General features: G+C 43.5%; 1 long non-coding RNA gene across 1 annotated transcript in view; it reads left to right on the forward strand.

Moving 5' to 3' along the window:
• Window positions 1–647: 647 nt before the first annotated feature.
• The window catches only part of LOC113257400 (uncharacterized), a 34,148-nt gene continuing 10,215 nt past the window's right edge, over window positions 648–24,580 (forward strand). Inside the window, exons 1-3 of the long non-coding RNA XR_003316949.4 lie at window positions 648–4,181; window positions 5,382–5,542; window positions 6,081–6,249. This is a non-coding gene — a long non-coding RNA (uncharacterized LOC113257400). The remainder of the gene's footprint in view (window positions 4,182–5,381; window positions 5,543–6,080; window positions 6,250–24,580) is intronic.

The following is a 24,580-nucleotide window of genomic DNA, read 5'->3' on the forward strand; positions in this document are numbered from 1 at the left end:
GAAAATTGCTGAGGTATTTTAAGCAGGAGATTGACATGATCAGATTTGCCTTTTGAATAGAATAACTGTCATTTTTCATACTTGTACAATGAAGATTCCTCTGCACCGAAAATCAATGCACAGGACAACATGTTTCAGCATGAAAACGTCACACAGATTTGAGTTTAAGTAGGGCGGGGGTGGGGAACAGTGACAAAGGAATACACACAATGTGATTTCTTCTACGTGAAGCAAAAAAATATTCAAGAAAATGTACAAATACACAAACACATAGGGATACATGTAAATGTTGTAAACGCATGAAGATGTGAGAAAATGATAAATACCAAACTCAGGGTGGTAGTGACCTCTCCATCTGTAACATTTGATTACCAGGAGAGGAGAATATGACTGGGGAGGGTTACAGGAGGGACATAGCTATGTGCAGTTTTATTTTTTACTATATGAGCAGCATACATGAATAAACATTATTCTTTTTCCTTTTTTGTATAGCTGAAGTACTTTTTTTAGATTTTATTTATTTTTCTATTTATTTTAAGACTTTTTTTTAAAGATTTTTTTATTTATTTGAGAGTGAGCATGAGCAGGGGGAAGGGCAGAGGCCGAGGCAGAAGGAGAAGCATGATGCTGGGCTCGAATCCAGGACACTGAGATCTTGAGCTGAGCTGAAGGCAGACACTTAACCAAATGAGCCACCCAGGCACCCCTATTTTAAGATTTTATTTATTTCTTTATCAGAGAGAGAAAGTGCACACAAGCAGGGGGAGGGGCAGGCAGAGGCAGAGGCAGAGGGAGAGGGAGAAGCAGGCTCCTCACTGAACAAGGAGTCCGATGCGGGACTCGATCCCAGGACCCTGGGATCATGACTGGAGCCAAAGGCAGATGCTTAACCAACTGAGCCACCCAGGCATCACTTATTTATTTATTTATTTTAGAGAGTTCCATGCTGAGCAGGGAACCCAAACAGGGTTAGATCCCACCATCTCGTGATCAGGACATCAGCCAACACCAAAAGTAGGGTGCCCAACCGACTGAGCCACCCAGGCCCCCCTGAAGTACTTTCTTAATAACACTTCGCAATACGGAGATTGGATTAGAAAAAAAATGGAATGCAAATAATAATTGATATGGAAAGTTGATTAGGATATCGTTGTGGCAGGCTACTTGAGAGATGACGTACTTTGGACTGCAGTCATGATAACCGAGATGGAGTGAACCAACAGTGTTTGAGCAGTATTTCAGAGATAAAACCAACAGAAGCAGTATCATCCCACCACTGGTCAGTATACCCTCCCTGTCCATTTTACCTTCCAAAGCTCTTGGTTACAGCTCCTGAGTTTCGCCCTCACTGCCACCGTTACATCTCACCTGGATTCCTGCACCAGCCTCCCAACGGACCGCATGCAGACTTACCTTTCACTTCCTTCTTTCTTTTTTTTCAATTCTCCCCCACCAACCTTTCAATCTATTTGCTAGATATCATCATGTCACTGTCCTATTTGAAACCCTTTAATGAGGGCCCTGTTAGTCTTAGGCAAAAGATGAACTGTTTCCCTGGCCCTTACCTAATTAAACCAAACTGCTCTATACTGCTTGTTATTAGCTTGAGTCGTATAAAATTACCTTCTCTGTACACCAATTAGCAGTCCATCAGCAATTTCACATGGTTCAACCAATTCATGCCAAACACTGTCCTATATCTATTAACAAAAGTATGCATATTGACTGTGTGTAATCCTCACAACAACCTGCCACAGGACACGCCATGGTTTTCATCCTTTTACAGATGAGAAAACTGAGGTACAGAGAAGTTAAAGACTTGCCAAGGTTTAACAACTGGTGGGTGGTAGAGCCAGGATCAGAAAAGACAGGGTTGGGGAGGAATTGGAACCGTCACATGTTGTTGGCGGGAACATAAAATGGTGCTGTGGCTGTGAAAACAATTCGTTGTTTCTTCAACAAGTGAAACATGCCCCAATAATCCTATTCCTAGGTATATACCCAAAAGAGTTAAGAACAGATGTTAAAAAAAAAAAAACCTGTACACAAATGTTTATTGCAGTGCTATTCACAAAGCCAAGAGATGGAAACAATCCAGCGTCCATCAGTGGATGGATGGATAAACAAATTGCAGTGTATCATACAGTGGACCATTATCCAGCCATGAGGTGGAATGGAATACTGCTCCGCCACAGATGAACCTCACATCACTATGTGAAGTGAGGTGCCTAGCGTGTCAGCTGGTGAAGCGCGTGGCTGTTGATCTCGGGGTTGTGAGTTCGAGCCCCCCGCTGGGTGTAGAGATTATTTAAAAGGTAAAATCTTAAAAAAAAAAAAAATATGTGATGCGAAAGAAGCCAGACACAAAAGGCCACGTGGTGTATGATTCCATTGGTATGAAGTGTCCACTATAGACAAATCCATAGACAGAAAGCAGATCAGCAGTGGCCAGGGGCAGAGGCTGGGGAGAGGGGGAAATGAGAAGTGAGTACTGCATTGGTACAGATTTCCATCTGGGTGATGAAAAAGTTTGTAACTAGAAGGTGGTGATGCTTGCACACTAGATAGTTGCAGATGGACTTAATGCCACTGAATTGAACACTTTTAAATGGTTAAAATAGTAAATTTTATGTGACGTGTCTTTATCACAGTTTTTTTAAAAAGACAGAAGGCGGGGGCGCTTGGGTGGCTCAGTCAGTTAAGCGTCCAGCTCTTGATCTGGGCTCAGGTCATGATCTCGGGGTTGTGAGGTCCAGCTGCGCATCAGGCTCTGGGCTGGGTGGAGTCTGCTTGAGATTCTCTCCCTCCCTCTCCCTCTGCCTCTCCTCACCCTCTCCCTCTCAAAAAAAAAAAAAAAGGTGGCTTCAGAGTCTGAGTACTTAATTACAACAAATGTCTGACAACCTTGTCCCCTCAAATCTTCTGCTTGCTCAAGCTTCATGGAGTACGGACATCCAAGCTGACCACAAAGCCATGCTGTTCCCTCTCCTGGCGACAGTCTCCCCTGGGCACACGAGTGCTCCCTGGCACGCACTTTGCCTTTGTCTAGGAAATTCCCACTTACCCTGGCCTCGCCCTGGACCTCACTACCTCCAAAGAGTTTCTTGACTGCATCGTCCCTCTTGGGATGAAACGTTCCTCCTTTGTGTCCCTTGCAGCCTTAGCTTCTCCCCTGTCACAGCATTTAGTAGCCCCGGGAGGTCAGCGGCTGCCTGGGGCGTCTCTCTACCCCCACCGCTCACCAGAGTGCTTCGCACGTAGTTAATCTTCGCTGAACGAGTAAGTGTGTAATAAATGTTTGCTGGTTCCCAAGGCTGCAGGAATGTGGGAGCTCAGAGAGGATAGAGAATAACAGGAAATGCATTCGCTTTCTCGGAGTCTGACCCTGGCTTTAGGAGTGGACCACATGCCCGGGGGAGGGCGAGAGCCACCAACCTCTTCGGGCCCCAGGTAGAGCATTTCACCTCGGCCGTCAAGATTGTCAAGCTTGCCTTTGCCAATCCTCACAGCAAGAAGGTCGGAAAGGAGGCACTGAACCAACTCCCCCCCAAGGTGGGCCTGATCGGTCCCTTCTCTTCACCGTCCTTTGAGAGACAACCGATTTTAAGACTTAGGGCAGTCGAATGCTGAGAACGGCCGTGAACCCCGCCCCTCTGAGTGCAGGTGGGACTTACGACCGCGATGAGCCAGCCCTCCCGTGATCAGGTGACGTTAAATAGAGAAGGGCTTTTATCCAGATGCACCGAATCTCCCTCACGAGCCCTTTAAAATCATGGAGACCTCTCCATCAAGAAGCAGGAGAAGCCAGAGGGGTTAACAACTCAAGGACTGGACGCCGCCCTCTTGCTGGGTTGAAGATGAAGAGGGGCCACGTAGGAGGAACAAAAGTGGCCTCCGAGAATAGCCCCTGGCTGACAGCCGGCGAGGAAATGGGGCCTTTTGTCCTACGACGACCAGGACCTGAATTCTGCCCACAACCTGAATGAGCGTGAAAGAGACTCATCCTCGGAGCCTCCAGATCAGAGCACTGCTGGGCTAATACGTAGATTTTGGCCCGAAACCCCCTCCCCCAACGATTTCGGACCTAGAGAACTGTGGCTGAGGTGCGCGTGCTGTGGCAAGCCACCGGATTTATGACGTTTGTTACGAGTGATGATAACACAAGACTCAAACTTTAGCATGTAAGTTTTTGCGGGGAACTTGGCTGCTCCATTACCTAGTCAATTTAATACAAAATTACGCAAGAGAACCCTTTCGGGGCGCCTGGGTGGCTCAGGTCATGATCTCGGGGTCGTGAGGTCGAGCCCGGCGTCTGGCTCTGCACTCAGTGCAGAGTCGGCCTGTCCCTCTCCCTCTGCTCCTCCCCACCCTTTATTTATTTTTTTTATAAATAAATTTTTTTATAAATAAATAAAATCTTAAAAAAAAATCAGAGAACCCTTCCTAAAGGTTCTCCTCTACATCTTTCTAAAAATGGGACAGAGAGAAAGGGCATGTTCCCAAGTTTTGAGGCTTCTACTAACTTCAGAAAACAAGTAAGACGTTTGACCCCAGAGGCAGGGTGTCTGGTACCGCACTGCTGTCTGGCAGCAGGTGCAAGCCTCTCCCGCTCAACGGTCTTCCTCATTGCCTCTGGCCTCGGGGACACCCCCGAGGCATGGCCGCCTCTCGTGCTGGCTGGCCGAGCCCCTGCAGGGCCGCCATTTAGCACCTGACAGCCAACTGTATTCGGGTCAGCTTGTCTTTAATGCCTAGTGCCTTCTAATTAAGAGATTAACCAAATTCGGAGCTGTTAATGGGATATTAATAATAGATATTTCAGTGGAATTGCAGTGGGAGCCCACCACCCAGCCCATGCTCGTATCATTCTATTCCAGCAACAGTGTTTGGCCAAAAAAAGTGGACTCAAATGATGATCAAAATCTGTTACAGCAGTGGTGAAAACAGCGGACATTAAACACATGCTTTAAATGACATTAATGGGGGAGGGGCGGTGCCTGCGTGGCTCAGTCGGAGAAGCATCTGTCTTTGGCTCAGGTCATGATCCCAGGGGTCCTGGAATGGAGTCCCGAGTGGGCTCCCAGCTCGGTGGGTCTCCGTCTGCCTCTGCTCCTCCCCCCCTCTGAGCGTGGGCACGCTCTCTCTCTCTCAAATAAAACCTTTTAAAAGTAAATAAATAAATAAATGATGTTAACAGGAATTACTTCCAAAAACCTCCCTTGTGGACCCCCCAAGCTCCTAGCACTGGGCTGCATGTTTAGGCTGTGTAGACACAGTCACAGCACAGAAGGACACTCTCTTAGGGCTGCTCGAGCGAAGTACTTTTCTGTACTACTTGCTCTAGGTGTACAGTGACCCCTCTCTTTCTCCCTTCCTATCAGGGACCAACTCTTCAGCAAGGACAGGGCCTGAACCAGACTGTAGTCCCCACTACGAGGCCTATCCTCAGCCTGGCTTCTCCCAGCCTTTCCTCATCTCACTCTAAAGGAACTTGGGAAATAACTGGGTCCTGAAGCTGGTCCTAAGGAGGCTCTCAAAAAATGTGAGTTCCCTCTCCCTCCTCTCCATCCTCCTAAGGGCTGTGAAAGAAAGGAGCGCGTTCAGGCAGTCCAGTCCACGTTCAACCATTCAGTTCGTTAAAATTATTCTGAATAAAAAGGAAACTAGACACTTAAGAAAAATGCCTCTTTTATAGAAAAATGGGTTTTCAGTTTTTGTTAATGACCTGTGACTTTCATGGAACTATAATGATTAGAGTCAAATCTCTGTCAGGCCAGAAGATGATGTGATTTCTCTAGAGAAAGGTCCATTAAAAGATGCTTTCTGGGGGCACTTGGGTGGCTCTGTCAGGCCTCCGACTCTTGATTTCCACTTGGGTCATGATGGCAGCATCATGGGACAGAGCCAGGAGTCAGGCTCTGGGCTCAGCAGGGAGTCTGCCTGAGATTCTCTTCCTCTGCCCACCCTCGACCCCCACTCGCTCTTTCTTTCTCTCTCTTGCTCAAATAAACAACTCTTTTTTAAAAAATAAAAAATAAATAAGTAATGCTTTCTCTACCAAATTCTTATTTTTCCCTCAGAGACTCCTCTCCACCTAAGGTATCCTGCCCTTCCCAGCTGTTTCTGCTGCCTGCTGAACTGTGCCTACAAAGATCACAAACAAATTACACATTGATGAATCCTGGTCTTGCTGGCAGGTTGAATGGAAAGGCTTTCAAAATAAGAAACGGCTCTGGAACGATGCTGGAGGTAACCTGGGTTCTAACGTGGCTTTAAAACCCCATGAATGTCAGGGGCACCCGGCTGGCTCAGTCCATAGAGCATGTAACTCATGATCTTGGAGTTGTGAGTTTGAGCCCCTGTTGGGTGGGGAGATTATTTAAAAACAAATAATAAGCTCTAACTAGGAAAAAAAAAAAAAAGAATCTAGGCCAATTCACTCAGCTGGTTGGGTGCTGGTACCCATGAGGCCAAGGATTTACCCCCAGGAGCCAGGAGATTCAGAGGATAATTTTCTTCCGTCATCAACACTCCTAATCCTGCTTTGCCATCACAAAAATGAATGCTGTGAACTCCCAAGCGACTCTGAGGAGGCAGTGTAGACAGGGCCTTTTCAACACTCCCAGGGAAAGTGTGTCTTTATATTTTTGTAATGTGTCGGCATCATCTTCACATGCAAGGGGCTGCCCTATCTTAGAAAATAAACTCGAGAAACTTATATGAAGTGAATAACGTTGAAGTTCATGTTCAAAGGCAGCGTGCCCCTTGACAAAGGAGACGTGGACACACGAGAGCCTCCCATTTGTAAGTGCTTTAGGTCCCGGTTTCCTTCTAGGTCCCAGGCTTCTCTTCCCTTGCCAGCCTCATACATAATGCAGTGGCATCCGCTTTTGGTGAAAGCTTGATTGATTCCTTCTCTTTCAAAAGCAATCACGAGAATGAAGCAATTACACTTAATAACACACAGTAGAAAGAAAACAGCTCTGGTTGCGTTTCATTCCTACCTCAGGAAGATCATGTGGCTTTTGCATAATCTTAAGGAATTTTATGACAATAGTTATATGGGTTTTTTGTATACTCTTAATTGAATCAACCTGTTCAAACAGCTCATAATTTCTGAAGTTTAAGTGTTCTTAAGTAATTGAATAGGAGCTTTCTTGGTAGGATATTAAAGGGCATTTCAAGTGAATAAGGACAGCATTGTAGACATAACTTATGACTTGGGCTCATCTTACAAATAAGCAAACATTAGCGACCTAATGTCCTATTTTTTCCCAAACGATATAAAGCAACAAATCATTGTCATTTAATCAACAATGATTAATAAACTTCCCAAAATGTTCCTTTAAATCTTTCATTATTCAATCTGCAGGTATCATCAATACCTAATTCTTTCTTGTCCTTATTAATCTCCCAACAGTATGCTTGTTATAAGAACAGAGTATTTTTGCATACTAATTGGAGCCAAATAAATAAAACCTACATTTTACTTCTAAATCTAATTTCACCATGTTTTGGAGGTTCGAGTTTGCAGTTCACTTGCAAGGGAAACTCCTAAGTAATTGTTTGCTCTGAGCCGCTTTGCATCACCTTACCGATAAATACAAGCCATCCACTGACGGAGGAAAAACAAATTTAAGGTATTTCTGCCATTCAGATAGTACGTAGTGGTGTCGGCGGGGATGTGAGTTCTCATTCCTTGTCGGTGGGAACGCAGAATGGTACAGTCACTTTGGAAGAGAGTTTGGCAGTTTCTTACAAAACTAAACCTACTCTTTTTTTTTTTTAAAGATTTTATTTATTTATTTGACAGAGATAGAGACAGCCAGCGAGAGAGGGAACACAAGCAGGGGGAGTGGGAGAGGAAGAAGCAGGCTCATAGCAGAAGAGCCTGACGTGGGGCTCGATCCCACAACGCCGGGATCACGCCCTGAGCCGAAGACAGACGCTTAACCGCTGTGCCACCCAGGCGCCCCAAACTAAACCTACTCTTACCATCAATCCAGCACTCAATGCTGTTTGACATTTACCCAAATAAACTGCAAATGTATGTCCGTACAAAAAAAAAACTGCACATGGATATTTATAGCAGCTTTATTCATAAATGCCAAAACTTGTAAGCAGCCAAGACGTCCTCAGTAGGTGGACGGATTAGTCAACTGTGGTACATCTAAACAGTGGAATATTATTTAATGCGAAAAAGCTATCAAGCCATGAAAAGATAGGAAAGAAATTTAAATGCATATTACTAAGTGAAAGGAGCAAATCTGAAAAGACTACAGACTGTATGATTTCAACCACACGACATTCTGGAAAAGGCAAAAGTACAGAGACAGTAAAATGATCCGTGATTTCCCAGGGGTCAGAGAAGGGAGGAAGGAATAGGCAGAACACGGAGGGTTTCTAGAACAGCGAAACTATTCTGTGTGACACTATGACGGTGGATGCACGTCATTATACGTTTGTCCCAACCTGTACCATTTCCCATGCTGCGTGAACTCTAATGTAAGCTACAGACTTCGGATGATTGTGATGTGTTGTGTGGGCTCATCAACGGTATCAAACATAGCGCTCAGGTCTAGGATGTCCCTAGTGTGGGAGGCTGTGTGCAGGCCTGGGGGGGGGCAGGGATTATATGGAAATTCTGCACTTTCTGCTCCATTTGGCTGTGAACCTGAAACTGCTCTCAAAGATAAAGTTTATTCTTTTAAAAAAATGTGTTGAGAACTTTCTACTTCATGCTGAGCAACGTACTGTAGATACAAAGATGAAATAAGACGACGTATCTGCCTTTAAAGAGCTCACGGTCTTCTAGGGAGACAGTCCCATCGACAAAGAAAGGCCCAGTGCTCTACGGGAATGATGGAAGTATATCCTGAGTACAGGGAGAGCCAAAGATGGAATTTTCTTCTATGGGATGGTGTGTTATATAATGATTTATAAGAAATACATATGTGGTAGTTCAGATGACCAAATATAATATATTTCTCAGATGTATTTGGTCTTCATCCACAGTTTCTGAAAATACTTCAGGGCCATAGAGGTGAAATGGGTGTCTTCTTATCGATGAAGATGACTTTTGCATTCCATCCGAGTGTGGGGGCTGCTGTCAGGATTAGAGGGTTGGAACTTTTGGTCCTTTTTTTTTTTTCTTTTTCTGAGAGTTTCCTCACTTGGGGAACCAGAAAGCTTGGACATGCCACCAGGTTCCGTGAGGATAGAAGCTCCTTAGTTAGGGACCTTGCCCTATGTGTCTCCTCATCTGGAGGTTGATTCGTATCCTTTATTATATCCTTTTAATAAACTGGTAAATTGGGGCACCGGAGTGGCTCAGTCTGTTGGGCGTCTGCCTTGGGTTTGGGTGGTGATCTCTGGGTCCTGGGATCCAGCCCCACCATGGGCTTCCTGCTCAGTGGGGAGTCTGCTTCTCTCTCCCTCCCCCCCCCCCCGCTCCTCCCCACTGCTCATTCTCTCTCTCTCTCTGTCTCTCTCAAATAAATGGGTAAAATCTTTTTTAAAAAATAAATAAGTAAACCGGTAGATGTAAGTAAGTGTTCCCCTGAGTTCTGGGAGCTGCACTAGCAGATTAATGGAACCTAAGAGGGAGGTAGTTGTAACCTCCACTCTGTCGCTGGTTTCTCAGAAGCACAGGTAACAGGGCTGGGGTTTGTGACTGGCGTCTGAAGTGGGGGACAAAGGGCAGTCTTGTAGGACTGAATCTTTTTTTTTTTTTTTTAAGGGTTTCATTTTAGGTTATCTCTGTACCCAATATGGGCCTCAAACTTAAAGTCCTGAGATCAAAGTCACGGGTTCTACCGAATGAGCCAGCCAGGTGCCCCCTGGACGACTGAACCCTTAACCTGTGGAGTCTGGTGCTATTTCTAGGTAGATAGTGTCGGAATTCAGTTGAATTCTTGGATACCCCAGGTGCTGTCCAAGAATTCTTTGGTGTCGGGGTGGGAGAGCCCCTCACAGACACATTGAAACTGGGTCTGGGAACCTTAAAAGAGATGGGGAGGACAGGGAAAGGTTTTCCCAGAGGAAATGGCAGTGGAATTTAGTGGTCAGATATTGGTCAGGGCTCTCTTCCGTGCTACAATCAAACACCAAAATAATGATTCCTGGCACTATCTCTTTTCTGCTGCCTAAAAATTGTGTAATTGAGAGGGAATAAGGGAGGCAAGTAAACCAGTGGTATCTTACTTGCTCTTATGACCAGCCCAGAATGATGTCCAAATAATCACTGAAAATATTTTTCAAATGTTATTCTTCAAACAATTATTCAGTACCTATTAGGGACCAAATGACAAGACTGGAAGAGAGGACAGTTTGGTCAAATTCCTGAGCTAGGTAATCAGCCCATGCTTCAGTCTCCGGCTTTTCTCACTTTGTATCCCGTCCCCGGGTGATCCGATGAGCATCCGTAGCCAGAGCTATCTGGAAGCATGTCATTGCGAGAATGACTATCTCCAGCTGCTTGTCTGACACTCCGCTCGAATGTCTCACAACCACCTTCAGTAGAATGTGCTGCACGCTGACTTCACGCACGTTCACCTAACCCTAGTCCTCCTCCAGTTCTTACCTCATGATTCCCTCAACACTCGCCTTCCGGCTGCGCAGACAGGCCCCAGGGACCTATCCCTGACATGCCTCTTCCTGCTTCACCGTCACCATCCAAGCCACCTCCCCGACCTGCTATTGTGCGTGCCTGTCCCTGGTGTATGCTCTTCTCTCCAGCTCTTCCTCCACCCCCTGGACCAAGCTTCCATCGACCCTCACTTTGATTTCTCTCCCCCAGTCCATTTTCCATCCTGCAGAGTGGTATTTTCAAAAATAGAAACCTGAGCGTATCCTTCCACATGAAACCTGCGTCCCCAGTTCCTAGTATGCCGCTCGTAAAACCCTTAGAAGCTCTGGAGTGATGACACTGTCTTTTATATGCTACTGAGGTGACTGGTGGTGCGGGGGGGGGGGGGGGCTCTTAGATAGCTCCAGGGTGGAGGCTGTTCACTGGAAACCCAAACCCCGTGTGTGATTAGAGAGTCCGAACTTCCAGCTCCACCTGTCAAACTCTGGGGGGAGGAGATGGGCTAGAGATTGAGTTCAGTCACCAATGCTGGGTGATTTCATCAATTATGCCTGCACAATGAAACCTCCAGCAGAACCCCTGAATTATGGGGTTTGGAGAACTTCTGGATTGCTGAATATACATGGAGGTGCCGGAAGGGTGGCCCACCCACCCAGAGGGCATGGGACCTCCAAGTTCCTTCCCCACATTTTGCCCTGTGCATCTCTTTCATTTGGCTGTTTCTGAGTTCTTTTTTTTTTTTTTTTCTTTTTTTTTTAAAGACTTTATTTATTCATTCGGCAGAGATAGAGACAGCCAGTGAGAGAGGGAACACAAGCAGGGGGAGTGGGAGAGGAAGAAGCAGGCTCACAGCGGAGGAGCCTGATGTGGGGCTCGATCCCACAATGCCGGGGTCACGCCCTGAGCCGAAGGCAGACGCTTAACCGCTGTGCCACCCAGGCGCCCCTGTTTCTGAGTTCTAACATTTTTTTTTAAGTTTTTTTTTTTTTTTTTTGGTAATCTCTACGCCCAACATGGGGCTTGAACTTATGACCCCGAGGTCAAGAGTTGCATGCTCTTCCAAGTGAGCTAGCCAGGCGCCCCTAAAGTTTCTTTGTTTTAGTAATTTAAAAAATATTTGTTTTATTTTTTAAAACATTTCACGGGGTGCCTGGGTGGCACAGCAGTTAAGCGTCTGCCTTCGGCTCAGGGCGTGATCCCGGCTTTGTGGGATCGAGCCCCACATCGGGCTCCTCTGCTATGAGCCTGCTTCTTCCTCTCCCCCTCCCCCTGCTGTGTTCCCTCTCTCGCTGGCTGTTTCTCTCTCTGTCAAATAAATAAATAAATAAAATCTTTTAAAAAATATATATTTCTTTAAGTTTTTTTTTTTAAGTAGGCTCCATGCCCAGCACAGAGCCCAACGCAGGACTTGAACTCACGACCCTGAGATCAAGACCTGAGCTGAGATCAAGAATCAAATCTTTAACTAACTGAACCACCCAAGCACCCTTTTAAGATTTCATTTTTAAGTAGTCTCTAACATGGGGCTTGAACTCATGACTCCAAGATCAAGAGTTGCATGCTCTACTGACTAAGCCAGCCAGGCGGCCCTGAGTTCTAACTTTTATAAGAAACCAGTCATAGTAAGCAAAGCCCTTTTCCTGAATTCCATGAATCATTCTAGCTAATTATCAAACCCGGGAGGGGGTTGTGGAAACCCTCCATTTATAGCTGGTCAGTCAGAAGGAAGAGTGGACCAGACTTGTCTTTAGTGTCTGTGATGGGAGCAGTCTTGTGGGACGAAGTCCCTTAACCTGTGGGAGCTGATGCTAATTCCAGGTAGATGGCGTCCATATTGAAATGAATTGTTGCACATCCAGCCGGTATCAGATAGTTGAAGAAGTGGTGTGGGAAAAGACACTGACTATTTGGTGTCGGGAAGAAAAAAAAAATCTTAGTTGTCAGAAGTGTTGTGAGTAGACACTGCTGAAACTCTTCAAAGGATTCCCATAGTTTTGGGCCTAAGAGCAAAATGCCTTAAAGTGCCACAGAGCCCTGCAAGCTCTCTGTTCACGCTTACTTCTTCAACCTTAACGTGAGCTGTTCTCCTCCCTCACCAATTCTCTGGGCACCCCAGAGTCCTCTCAGTCCCTTAAGCAGACCTCCTTGATCACGCTTTCTGCAGATCTTGGCTCAAATTTTGCTTCCTGAAGAACTTGTCTTTGATACCCACCCCCAGCACACCAAGACTACTATCCCCGTTCCCCGGAACACACTCTCAAATCACCGTGTATTTCCCCACAGAGTGATGATCACACTTCATAAATTATTTCTTAATGTATGCCTCCCCATTAAAATAGAAGCAACCATAAGTGTAGAGACTGCGTCTGTTTTGTTCACCGTTCTAACCCAGCTCTTAGCATAGTGCCTGTTTTATGACAAATGAGTGAAAAATATTAAATTAATAGTGTTTTATAGTATACTGGAGAGAAAAGCCCACTATTTTATGTGAGAGTATGAGCTCTGCCCTTTAAGATGCTAGAATGAAAAAGGGCTGCCATGCCATTTTCTAAAAGGAAAATAATAAATTTCCCTATAAAAGAGCCTCATGGATTAACTAAAATATCAAGTTATTTGCTTTGACTGAAATGATATGTGTCAATATGTTATCTCTGATTACCCCCTCCTCCTCCAAAGGTGTGAGTACAAGATTTATTTACCTTTGACTAAAGATCAACTTAATGGCTACATAACAAGAGAGCTTTATAGACAAAATGAGAGGTACCAAGGAGCAATGGAAAGCAGGTTGACTTTGGAATTCCAGGAACTCCAGGACTGGGGTGTGACCACGGGCATGTTCCTTAATTTCTCTTAGTCTAAGTTTTCCCATACATAGAATGAGTTCAATAGTTATTAATCTGTTGGGGCTACACACATTAAAAATGAAATAGTAGGGGCACTTGGGTGGCTCAGTCACTGAAGCATCTGCCTTGGGCTCAGGTCATGATCTCAGGGTCCTGGGATCAAACCCCATGTCAGGCTCCCTGCTCAGCAGGGAGTCTGCTTGTCCCTCTTCCTCTGCCCCTCCCCCTGCTCCTATGTGCTCTCTCTCTCTCTCAAAGTCTTTTAAAAAATGAAATAATACATTTAAAATTCAATATGTTGGGGGTGCCAGGGTGGCTCAGTCAGTTGGGTGTCTGCCTTCGCCTTGGGTCATGATCCCGGGGTCCTGGGATGGAGCCCCAAGTTGGGCTCCCTGCTCAGTGGGGAGTCTGCTCCCTCTTCCTCTGCCCGCCCCCCCCCCAGCTCTTGCTCATTCTCTCTTGCTCTCTATCTCAAACAAATAGGTAAAATCTTTAAAAATAAATAAATTAAATTAAATTTAGTATTTTGGGGCACCTGGGTGGCTGTTGGTTAAGCGTCTGCCTTCAGCTCAGGTCATGATCTCAGGGTCCTGGGACAACCCCCGCCTTGGGCTCCCTGCTCTGCTCCCTGCTCCTTGCTCTGCTTCTCACTCTCCCTCTCTCTGCCCCTCCCCCTGCTCATGCTCTCAATCTCTCTCTCTCTCTCTCTCAAATACATAAATAAAATCTTTTAAAAATAAACAAATAAAATAAAACTCAATATTTGGCAACTAGTAGTGAATATGGCCTAATGGTTAAGAAGGAGGCCTCTGACACCAAATTGTTAATCATTTCTAGCTCCACTACTCTCCAGCTGTGTGACTTTGAACAGGTTACTTAACTTCTCTGTGGCTTAGTTTATACATCTATAAAATAAAAATAATACAAACTTCCTCACAGGATTGTTGTCATGAATTAAAGCATGTAAAGCAATTGTAATAGTGGCTGACATATAATTGTGCTAAGTAAGTATTAGCTATTTTAGTAGGTACTCAGCAAACAGTACTTCTTGCATAAGAAACACTAGGTTTCATTCCTGTTCAAAATCTTGTGTCAATTCAGGAAAAATAGCTCCTAGGTGGTTCAGTCAGTTAAGCATCTGCCTTTGGCTCAGGTCATGATCCCAGGGTCCTGGAATCGAGCCCTACATCAGGCTCCTTGCTCAGTGGGGAGCCTGCTTCTCCCTTTCCCCCTGCCCCTTCCCCTGCTTGTGCGCACTCTCTCTCTCTCTCTCTTTCTCTGTCAAATAAATAAGTAAAATCTTTTTTTCAAAAATGCAAGAAAAATAATATAAATCATTCTGAAAGAGAGTGACCAGATAGAAGATACATCTCATTACAAAAATTAAAAGAAAAGAAAAAAAGTTATCCTACACAATACAAATAACTATTCAAAAGATCAAAAACACGCAATAAAAAAAGATCTGAGGGGCGCCTGACTGGCTCAGTCAATACAACACGCGACTCTCGATCCTAGGGTTGTAAATTCAAGCCCTGTGTTGGATGTAGAGATTACTTTAAAAAAATTAAAAAAAAAAAAAAAAAAAGATCTGAGTCATGATGGCCACAGAGCCCCTAAATTGCCTTAGGAATAAACTTAACAAGAAATAGAAAACCTTAGTGAAGGGAGTAAAAGAACGCTGAAGTGGAGAGACATACCATATTCCTAAATTAAGATACTGTCATCCCATGAAATCAGCCTATGAATTCAGTGTAAATCCTCATCATTTCTCATAGAGATTCTTTATGTAAATTTTTTTTTTTAAGATTTTATTTATTTATTCAACAGAGATAGAGACAGCCAGCGAGAGAGGGAACATAAGCAGGGGGAGTGGGAGAGGAAGAAGCAGGCTCATAGTGGAGGAGCCTGATGTGGGACTCGATCCCATAACGCCAGGATCACGCCCTGAGCCGAAGGCAGACGCTTAACCGCTGTGCCACCCAGGTGCCCCTCTTTATGTAAATTGACAGGCTGATTCTTCAATTCATTGGTAGACTAAATGACAAGGAATAGAAAAACAATTTTAGGGAAGGAAGATTTGTAAGCAAAGTCTTGCCCCATGAGATACTGAAGCGTAGTCTGCTGCCATAGTTATTAAAACCATTAAGATATTGGTATTGGGTATAAAAAAATACAGCCACGAAAGAGAACGGCATCCAGAAAGAGGGAGCCTTTCAAATGAATAGAGAGTGGACAATGTCTCCCTATTGTGTCATATTGAAGGAAAAATAGTAATCTCTTTCTCACACTGCTCCCCAAAATAAGTTCCAGATGAATTAACCTTGAAAAAGTTAAAATCTAAAAAAAAAAAAAGCAGGAAATATAAATTACCCATAAGAAAAAGTTTTTAAAAAATGACCTGAAATAACATGCTTAAGCCTATCAGATTGGCAAAGATCCAAATATTTGCTAAGACACTCTGTTGTGAGGTTGTGAGAAACAGAAACTCGTATTTTGTGGGTAACTGTATAAATTGAGGGGTGCCTTGCTGGCTCAGTCAGTGGAGCTTGTGACTCTTGATCTCAGTGTTGTGAGTTCAAGCCCCACATCGGGTACAGAGATTACTTAAAAATAAAATCTTTTTTTTAAAAAAAGAGTTTAGGGGCGCCTGGGTGGCTCAGTTGGTTAAACATTTGCCTTCGGCTCAGGTCACGATCCCAAGGTCCTGGGATTGAGCCCCACATCGGGCTCGCTGCTCAGTGGGGAGTCTGCTTCTCCCTCTCCCTCTGCTGCTCGCCCTGCTTGTGCTCTCTCGCTGTTTCTCTGTCAAGTATATAAACAAAATCTTAAAAAAAAAAAAAAGTATAAATTGATACAACCTCTACAGAGGCAATTTGGTGGCACCTATAGAAATTACAAAATCATATTTACCCTAAAAATACACATGTCCACATGTGACATGACAAACACTACAACAGCGTGGTTTGTAATAACTGCAAAAGATTAGAAAACATGTAAATGGCCATTGATAGGAAAGGTAACATAAATAATAGTACATCCATATCCTAGAACTAGCAAGTACACTGAAAAACTCATAATACCAATATAGAAATCTTCAAGATTCATTTTCAATTACTCTTTTGGTTAATTAAAAAAAAAAACACACAACTAGACTTCACTTTTTTTTTTAAGTTTTTATTTATTTATGAGAGAAAGACAAAGCTGGGGAAGGAGCAGAGGGAGAGGGGCAAAGAGACTCCATGCTAAGTGTGGGGTCCAACATGGGGCTCAATCTCAGGACCCTGAGATCATGACCTGAGCCAAAACCAAACAGTCGGACTCCCAACCAAGTGAACCATCCAGGCGCCCCAGACTTCTCTTTCTAGAGCAGTTTTAGTTTCACAGCAAAATTGAGAGGAAAATACAGAGCGTTCTCATTTACTCCCTTCCCCAACACATGCACAGCCTCCCCCACTATCTGGCACCAAGGTGATACATTTGTTAACAATCCATGAGCCCATATTGACACATTATCACCCAAAGTCCATGGTTTACATTAGGGTTCACTCTTGGTGTTGTACACTCTATGGATTTGGACAAATATACAGTGACATCTATCCACCCTTATAGGATACGGAATAGTTTCACTGCCCTAAAATCCTCTGTGCTCTGCCTGTTCATCCCTCCCTTCCTTCTCTAACCCCTGGGAACCACTGATCTTTTACAGTATCTACAGTTTTGCCTTTTCCAGAATGTCCTATAGTTGGAATCATGCAGTATGTAGCCTTTTCAGATTGGCTTCTTTTACTTAGTAATATGCACTTCATTTTCCTCCATACCTTTTCATGGCTTGATAGCTCTTTTTTTTTTTTTTTTTTAAGTGCTAAATCATATGCCATTGTTTAGCACAATCTACCCAGCCACCTACAGGATATCTTGGTTGTTTCCAAATTTGGGCAATTATGAATGAAATTGCTATAAACATGCAGATACAGGTTTTTGTGTAGATATAAATTTTCAACACATTTGGGTAAATTTCAAGGAGCATGTTTGCCGGATTATATGGTAAGAGTAAGTTTAGTTTTGCAAGAAACTGCCAAACTGTCTTCCAAAGTAGTCGCGCCATTTTGCATTCCCACAAGCAGTAAATGAGAGTTTCCACTCTTCCCCATCTTTGCCAGGATTTGGTATTGTCAGTGTTTGGGATTTTGGTCGTTGTAATAGATGTTTAATTGTAGTTTGTTGTTTTAATTTGCAATTCCATAATGACATATGATGTTGAGCACCTCTGCAGGTGCTTGCCTGCCCCCTGTGTATTTTTTCTGGTGAGATCCCTGTTCAAGTCTTTTGTGCATTTTAAAATCTGGTTGTTTCTTTTCTCTTTTCTTTTCTTTTCTTTTCTTTTCTTTTCTTTTCTTTTCTTTTCTTTTCTTTTCTTTTCTCTTTTCTTTTATTTCCTTTCCTTTTTTTTCTTCTTTCTTTCTCTTTCTTTCTTTCTTTCTTTCTTTCTTTCTTTCTTTCTCTTCATTCTTTCTTTCAAGGAGGAGGGGGGTTGTTTTCTTATCATGAGGATTTTTTCCCCCTGACACCAAATATATGGTGTTTTTTCCAACACCAATTAATTCTCCAATTCTCTAATTCTTGGTGACCAACTGGGTGTCCAAAAACTTGATTAAATTCTAACACTATCTACCTAGAGTCAGTATCAGATGCCACAGATAAAAAGCCTCAGACACAAAAGTCTGCCGCTACTTCAGATGCCTACTACAAATGAGGTGCCCACGCTACCCACACTTTTGCCTAACCAACTACAAATTCAGGGGTTCCCAGGAACCCCTTTTGCATTTAGTAATTTGCTAGAATAGCTCACAGAATCCAGGAAGACACTTTCATTAAGTTTACCCATTTATTATAAAGGATACAACTCAGGAACAGCCAAATGGAGGGATGCATAGGGCAATGTATAGGGATGGGGGGTGGGGCTTCCATACCCACTCTGGACACATCCCCTCCTAGCACTTTAATGTGTTTACCAAGTTAGAAATGTTTCCAGTCTCTGAAAATTTTCCAATCTCTTTGTCAAGGGTTGTTACAGAGCTCAATCTCTAGCCTCCCTTTCCTCCCCCAGGTTGTAGGTGGAGCTGAATGTTCCAACCTTCTGATCACTGGGTCTTAGCTCTCTTAAGACCCCACTCTGAGTCACCTCATTAGCATAAACTCAGAACTGGGGGAAAGGGGCTGGTTATGAATAACAGAAGATACTCTTGTCACGTAGGAAATTCCAAGAGTTTAAGGAGCTCTTTGTCAAGAACTGGAGACAAAGACCAAATATGTTTTTATTATGCCCACTTGTCAAGTTTTAAGAGTTCTTTGTATATTTTAGATCAAGTCCTTTATCAGATACACCTTTGCAAATATTTTCTCCAGTCAGTGGCTTGTCTTTTTATCCCTTTGGCAGTGTCTTTCATAGAACAGAGTTTTTAATTTTAATGAAATCTAGCTTATCAATTATTTCTTTCATGGGTCAGCCTTTGGTGTTTTATCTGAAAGGTCATCATCAAACCCAAGATCAGATAGGTTTTCTCCTATGTCCTTTTTCAGAGTGTGATACTTTTTCATTTTACATTTAGGTCTGTGATCCATTTTGAGTTAGTTTTTATGAAAGGTATAAGGTCTGTATCTAAATTCAGTTTTTTGGATGTGGATATCCAGTTGTTCCAGATTTTGCTCCTTTGTCAAATATATTTTGGGGGTTAAGAAAAGGATATAGATTATATTTTGCTATGTTAGCCTTTGTATAAAAATAAAGATTAGGGTTTAGGGAAAACATACATGTAGTTACCTAAATGTCCATAAAATGTCTCAGAAAGAGTTCTATTCCACACTGCAACAAAAACAAAGCCAAAACAAACTTATATTCATGTTTTGAAAAGGGAAATTGGGCAGCTAGGAGGTAGAGTTGGAAAGACTTTTCCTGTTGGAGGGGCCAAGGGCAGGCTGCCCCAAGGTGGGCCATTTTGGCATGAAGATTATTCTGAGCTGAAGGCAATCAAGACCCTGTGGGCTCAAAAGAAAAATTTCCCCTCCCTTAACTATATAGAAGAATCTAAATTGGGGGTCTTTCCCAGAATTAGGGTTATTACCAAAGATAAATTTTTCTGAGTGACACATCTCTATGGCAGGGCAAACATCTAATTACCAAACATCAGCTCTCCCTATTGTCCTAGGAATTGTGTTCCTTCCCTTGGAAGTCCCAGACCCCTACCCCCTTCTCCTTAGCTCAGGATGGCATATATACCTCATTTTGCCTGACTTTTTTTTTTTTTTTTTTTTGAGATTTTATTTATTTATTTATTTATTTATTTATTTATTTGACAGACAGGGAGAGAGCACAAGCAGGCCGAGCAGCAGGGAGAGAGAGAGGGAGAAGCAGGCTCCCTGCAGAGCAGAGAGTCCGATGTGGGGCTCGATCCCAGGACCCTGGGATCATGCATGACCTGATCAGACACTTAACCGACTGAGCCACCCAGGAATCCCTGCCTGACTGTTTTTGGATTTCGGTGTCTGTGTGGATTCCCCATGCGTATGCTATTAAATTTGATTTTTTGTCAATCTGTCTCATGTCAATTTGATTCTTAGTTCAATTAGAAAGACCTTGAAGGGGACAGGATATTCTTGTTCCCCAACACTGTAAACCCTTTCTAAATTTGGATTAATGTGAATGAATATATACTGTCAAATGACAGAACTTAAACAATTTAGTAGGGGCGCCTGGGTGGCAAAGTCAGTTAAGTGTCCAACTCTTGGTTTCAGCTCTGGTTGTGATCTCAGGGTCCAGAGATCTAGCCCTGCACTGGGCTCCGTGCTCAGCACGGAGTCTGCTTGGGATTCTCTCTCCCTCTCCCTGTGCTCCCTCCCTGCCCACTCTCTCTATCTAAAATAAAGAAATCTTAAAGAAAAAAAAAAAAAAAGAACCAATTTAGTAACAAATCTGATGTGCTTTATCCAAGGGAAAATGATCTATGGATTGGGGGAATACATACAGTGCCTCACAAGCAGTTGAGCATTCTTCCTGAGGTATGTTGGGCAAGTGGGAGTTCTATAAAGCGTTAGAAGAGGCAGGAACAGGGTATGATTGGCTAGGAGGTCCAGGATTTCCTTATAAGGTTAGCAGGTCCTATTTTCCAGAGTAAAGTAAGCTAGCAAAAGCTGAGTTAGAAGTTTGTAGTGGTGTATGTTAGGACTCCTTGACAGGTGTTTCCTGTAAGTGCAAGCTGACTTAGTTTTAGATTTGTGACATGGTCTGGGCCACTGGCACAGCCTCCATTTTGTGGATCCCAGTATGTGAATTAACTTTACCAATTAAAAAAAAAATATATATATATATATATACACAAAAAATGCAAAAAGTAAAGTTTTGTTGTGTGTTTCTCTGCTAGAAGATATATCTTATGTGTATATAAGCAAATATGTATATATCTTTTTTGCCTGCAATAGAGTTTGGCAAAAGATATGGCGAAATTAGGCCAGTAAAGAAAGACACCCCAAAACAAATCCAACCTGACTACAAAGCTAGCAGTCTTCAACTACTGATTTCTAATTAGCGTACTTAATTTTGCAATACCAGAGCAAAAAAAAATTTTTCCTGTATCATTTAATCTACCTGCATTGGTATTTCCCTGGCAGGTGGCTACAAAATCATATTAGTTCAATTACAGAACTTTGCATTATATTAGGCCCAACTATTTCCCATGGGTCCTAATTAAATAAGATGGAGTCGACTTCCTGCCTACAGCATTTGTGCTAAAAACAAAAACAAAAACAAAAAAAACACCCCTAATGCATTATTCTACCTATCCTTAGAAAAACAAAAAAGAGAATAAGTATCTTCTTCCAAAGGGTTAAATGCAGAATTTTTTTTAAAAAACCCACTGGAAAATGGCTTCCACATTCCAAAGGATGAGGAAGGAAAACTATGAAATCATTTTGAATGGATTTGTTCAGCGGGGGAAGAGCTGGCTCATTTTCCACGTGGGCTGCCAAGTTCACCAGCCGTGGGGGGAAATGATTTTACTCTTACTTTCTTACTTCACGTACATTTCTAAACTGCAGTCTTATGGAAATGCAAATCCCATTTGGAGATCAGATTCTTCAGATGGATTTAATTTATATACCATTTGACCAAGTCAATCAGACCAGGCTTAGTGGATGGCTTTTTTCATTATAACGTTGTAGGCTTTGCTTCAGAATCTTTTTTTCTAAGTTACAGAAAGTCGATTTAGCAAGCACTGCATCTAATTTGGGTTTTGTAGCTAATTACCTTTGGGCTGCATTAAAATTTTCTTCTGAGCAATAATTTGTATTACTTCTCTTATTTAAAAGCAAACTTTCTGAATCATTGTCTGATTCGACCTTCTAAAATCTAGATTCACAGGTAGCTCGGTATGCTCCAGGGAACTGATTTCAGCCTGTACGTAGCACACAGGGCAAGAATTGTGCCGTTGTCAGATATGGGAAAAATGGAGCCGAACAGGGCAAGAAAACAGTACACGCAGCCCTCTTCTAAGAGATCAGACTGTCTCTTTCTAAAACAGGGACCCACACCCCAAAATAAAATAAAAATAAGGTAGGGCCCAGCATCCTAAATTCACTGCTAAGCCTCCTTTTTTTGTGGATCGAAAATATATAAACGAATCCATTTACTCTCTCTTACGGAGCTGAAGCCTGTGGTACTGAGCAGACGATCGCATACCAGCCAGCACGCGCACCCACACGGAAATGTGCGCCCTGGGACTAACCCAAGAAACTTTTGCAGCTATTCTTGCCCTTCAAGGAAAACTGGAGTAAAACACACCTCCGGCCACTTCATTATGTCAGAGGTTTGTGTCTCCCATTAGTAAATCCACAGAGAGCAGGGACTTCCTGCCAGCCAAATGGTGGAGATGGAATAGATTCAAATATTTGAGACAGAACCTGCTTTGTGTCTGGTCCTTTACAGACGGTTTCTCCAGCGGAGAGCGCCAGGGCGAATGCCTTGCTCTCTCCAAAGCCTATTGGTGCCTCTAGGAATTGCGGCTCTCCTGCTTCTAGGCTTTATCCACCCTTTCTCCAACCCAAACAAGGGTTCTGAATTCTTTGGCCGAGACGTTACAAACGCTGGCGCATGGTAGGTGTTCCGTACGTATTTGTCAATACCGAACACTGCGCCGGCCGGAGTGCTGTAGTGATTAGAACTGTTTCTGCTCACGTGGGTCTCGCTATTGAAGAATTCCGGGGCTGGAAGCATTTGAAAGGGGTCTCATTGCTGAGAGTTTGAAGAGAACGGTCAGTGCTAAGCTAAACTATGTAGATCGCCGCATTTCAGGCCGCGGAGGGGAGGCTTACCGCGCTTTACAAGTGCTAAGATGCGGGGTTTGTTTCGGGTAAACCAACTTTTGTTACTTAAACTAGAGTTAACTCCCATATCAATGGCAGAGAAGCGGCTCATGATGGTGGCTGCAAGGAGTAGGCTCCCTGAAAGCTCTTCAGGGAGGTTACGTGGGAAACACACGCCCATTTTGCTGACCGATAAACTAAAGCAAAGCTGTTAGCAAACTATTAAACGTCTGCCTGTGGGAGCTTAGATTTTCAGATTTGGGACCGGATATTCTGAACGAATTCAAGTCCGCTAAGCAGACAAAGAAAACCTATTCTCCTATTTCGTAAAACAGAGGAAATCACCTTCGGATCTAGTGTTCACGATTAGCTCGGGTGTTCTAAGAACTACACAGCTTATCTGAGAATTCACAGTATTAGGGATCGGCCAAAGGAGAGGATATAGCTCACTGTCTCCGCGTGGAAACCCTGTGGGCAGGCAGTGTGTATGACGTGATAGCCACACGGACTAGAGAAGAAAAATGGCCGTGGAAAGAGAGAATTTCCTCTTGTGCCTTCGTTTCTTCACTCCCGCAGAGCCGGAGGAGCCCCTGGGCACTGGTGAGGGCCCTTGTGCATCTCTAAATGGCGATTTTACAAATTCCAACCTCGTGGGGTTGGGAGGATTAAATGAGTTAATCCATGTAGATTTCTTAGAACAGTGCCTGGCAGAAGTAAAGACTTCACAAATATTATTATTATTACTATGATCATCTCAGATGTTACTCTCAGGGTCATGTAAGTGGGGCATGGCACATGAGAATACTGCCTCCTTCCATTTTCTGTCCTTGGCCCCTCTCCTCACCCTAGTCCTGGCCTTGTCAGTAAACACTGAAGAACTCCGGGGACCTAGGTGGGTACGAAAGAGTAGAAAAGTGGTTTAAGGCCTAATCCTAGAGTGTTTTTAGAGGCATTCCCGAGAGCTTACATGTTATACTGTGGGTCAGTTTCTCAAAGTGTGGTGCTGGAATCATCTGTGTTTTTATTTCATTTTCTGAAAAAGATTTTATTTATTTATTGGGGGGGAAGCATGAGAGGGGCGGGGCAGAGGAAGAGGGAGAAGCAGACTCCCGGCTGAGCAGGAGCCTGATGCGGGACTTGATCCCAGGACCCTGAGATCAGGACCTGAGCTGAACGCAGACACTTAACCAACTGAGCCACTCAGGGGCCCCCATCTGTGCTTTTAAGTTCGGAATTCCTGAACTAGAAAGGTCTTTTCTATAGAGAATGCATGTTAGTCTCTCTGAGTTCTTTGGACACTTTCTTCCTCCTTGGGAACAAAAAGGTGAGGGAGCTCCTGGCTGGCTCAGTCGGTGGAGCCTGTGTCTCTTGATCTTGGGGTCATGAGTTTGAGCCCCATGTTGGATGTAGAGATTACTCTCTCTCTCTCTCTATACACACACACACACACACACACACACACACACGAACACACACATAAAGAAATAGATAATATTGTGAAATATCTAGTAAAGTCATTGTGAGGTCTGTTGTTATCTTCAAAATATTTTAGCATATACATTGTGTTGCTATGGGTGTGCCATTTGGTTTAAAGCCTAAAACCACCCCCCACCCCCCTCCCCCACAAGGCAGCCAGACCTCTAATCCAGAAGGTACAAGTCATTAACAACCAAATGCAAGGCAAGATTCTCATTGGATCTGGTATTTAAAAATCAACTGTAAAAGACACTTTGGGGACAAATGTGGAAATCTGAGTACACACTGAGCATTAGAGGATATTAGGGGATTACTGTTA

Source organism: Ursus arctos, unplaced genomic scaffold, assembly GCF_023065955.2.
Source record: "Ursus arctos isolate Adak ecotype North America unplaced genomic scaffold, UrsArc2.0 scaffold_26, whole genome shotgun sequence".
NCBI lineage: Eukaryota > Metazoa > Chordata > Mammalia > Carnivora > Ursidae > Ursus > Ursus arctos.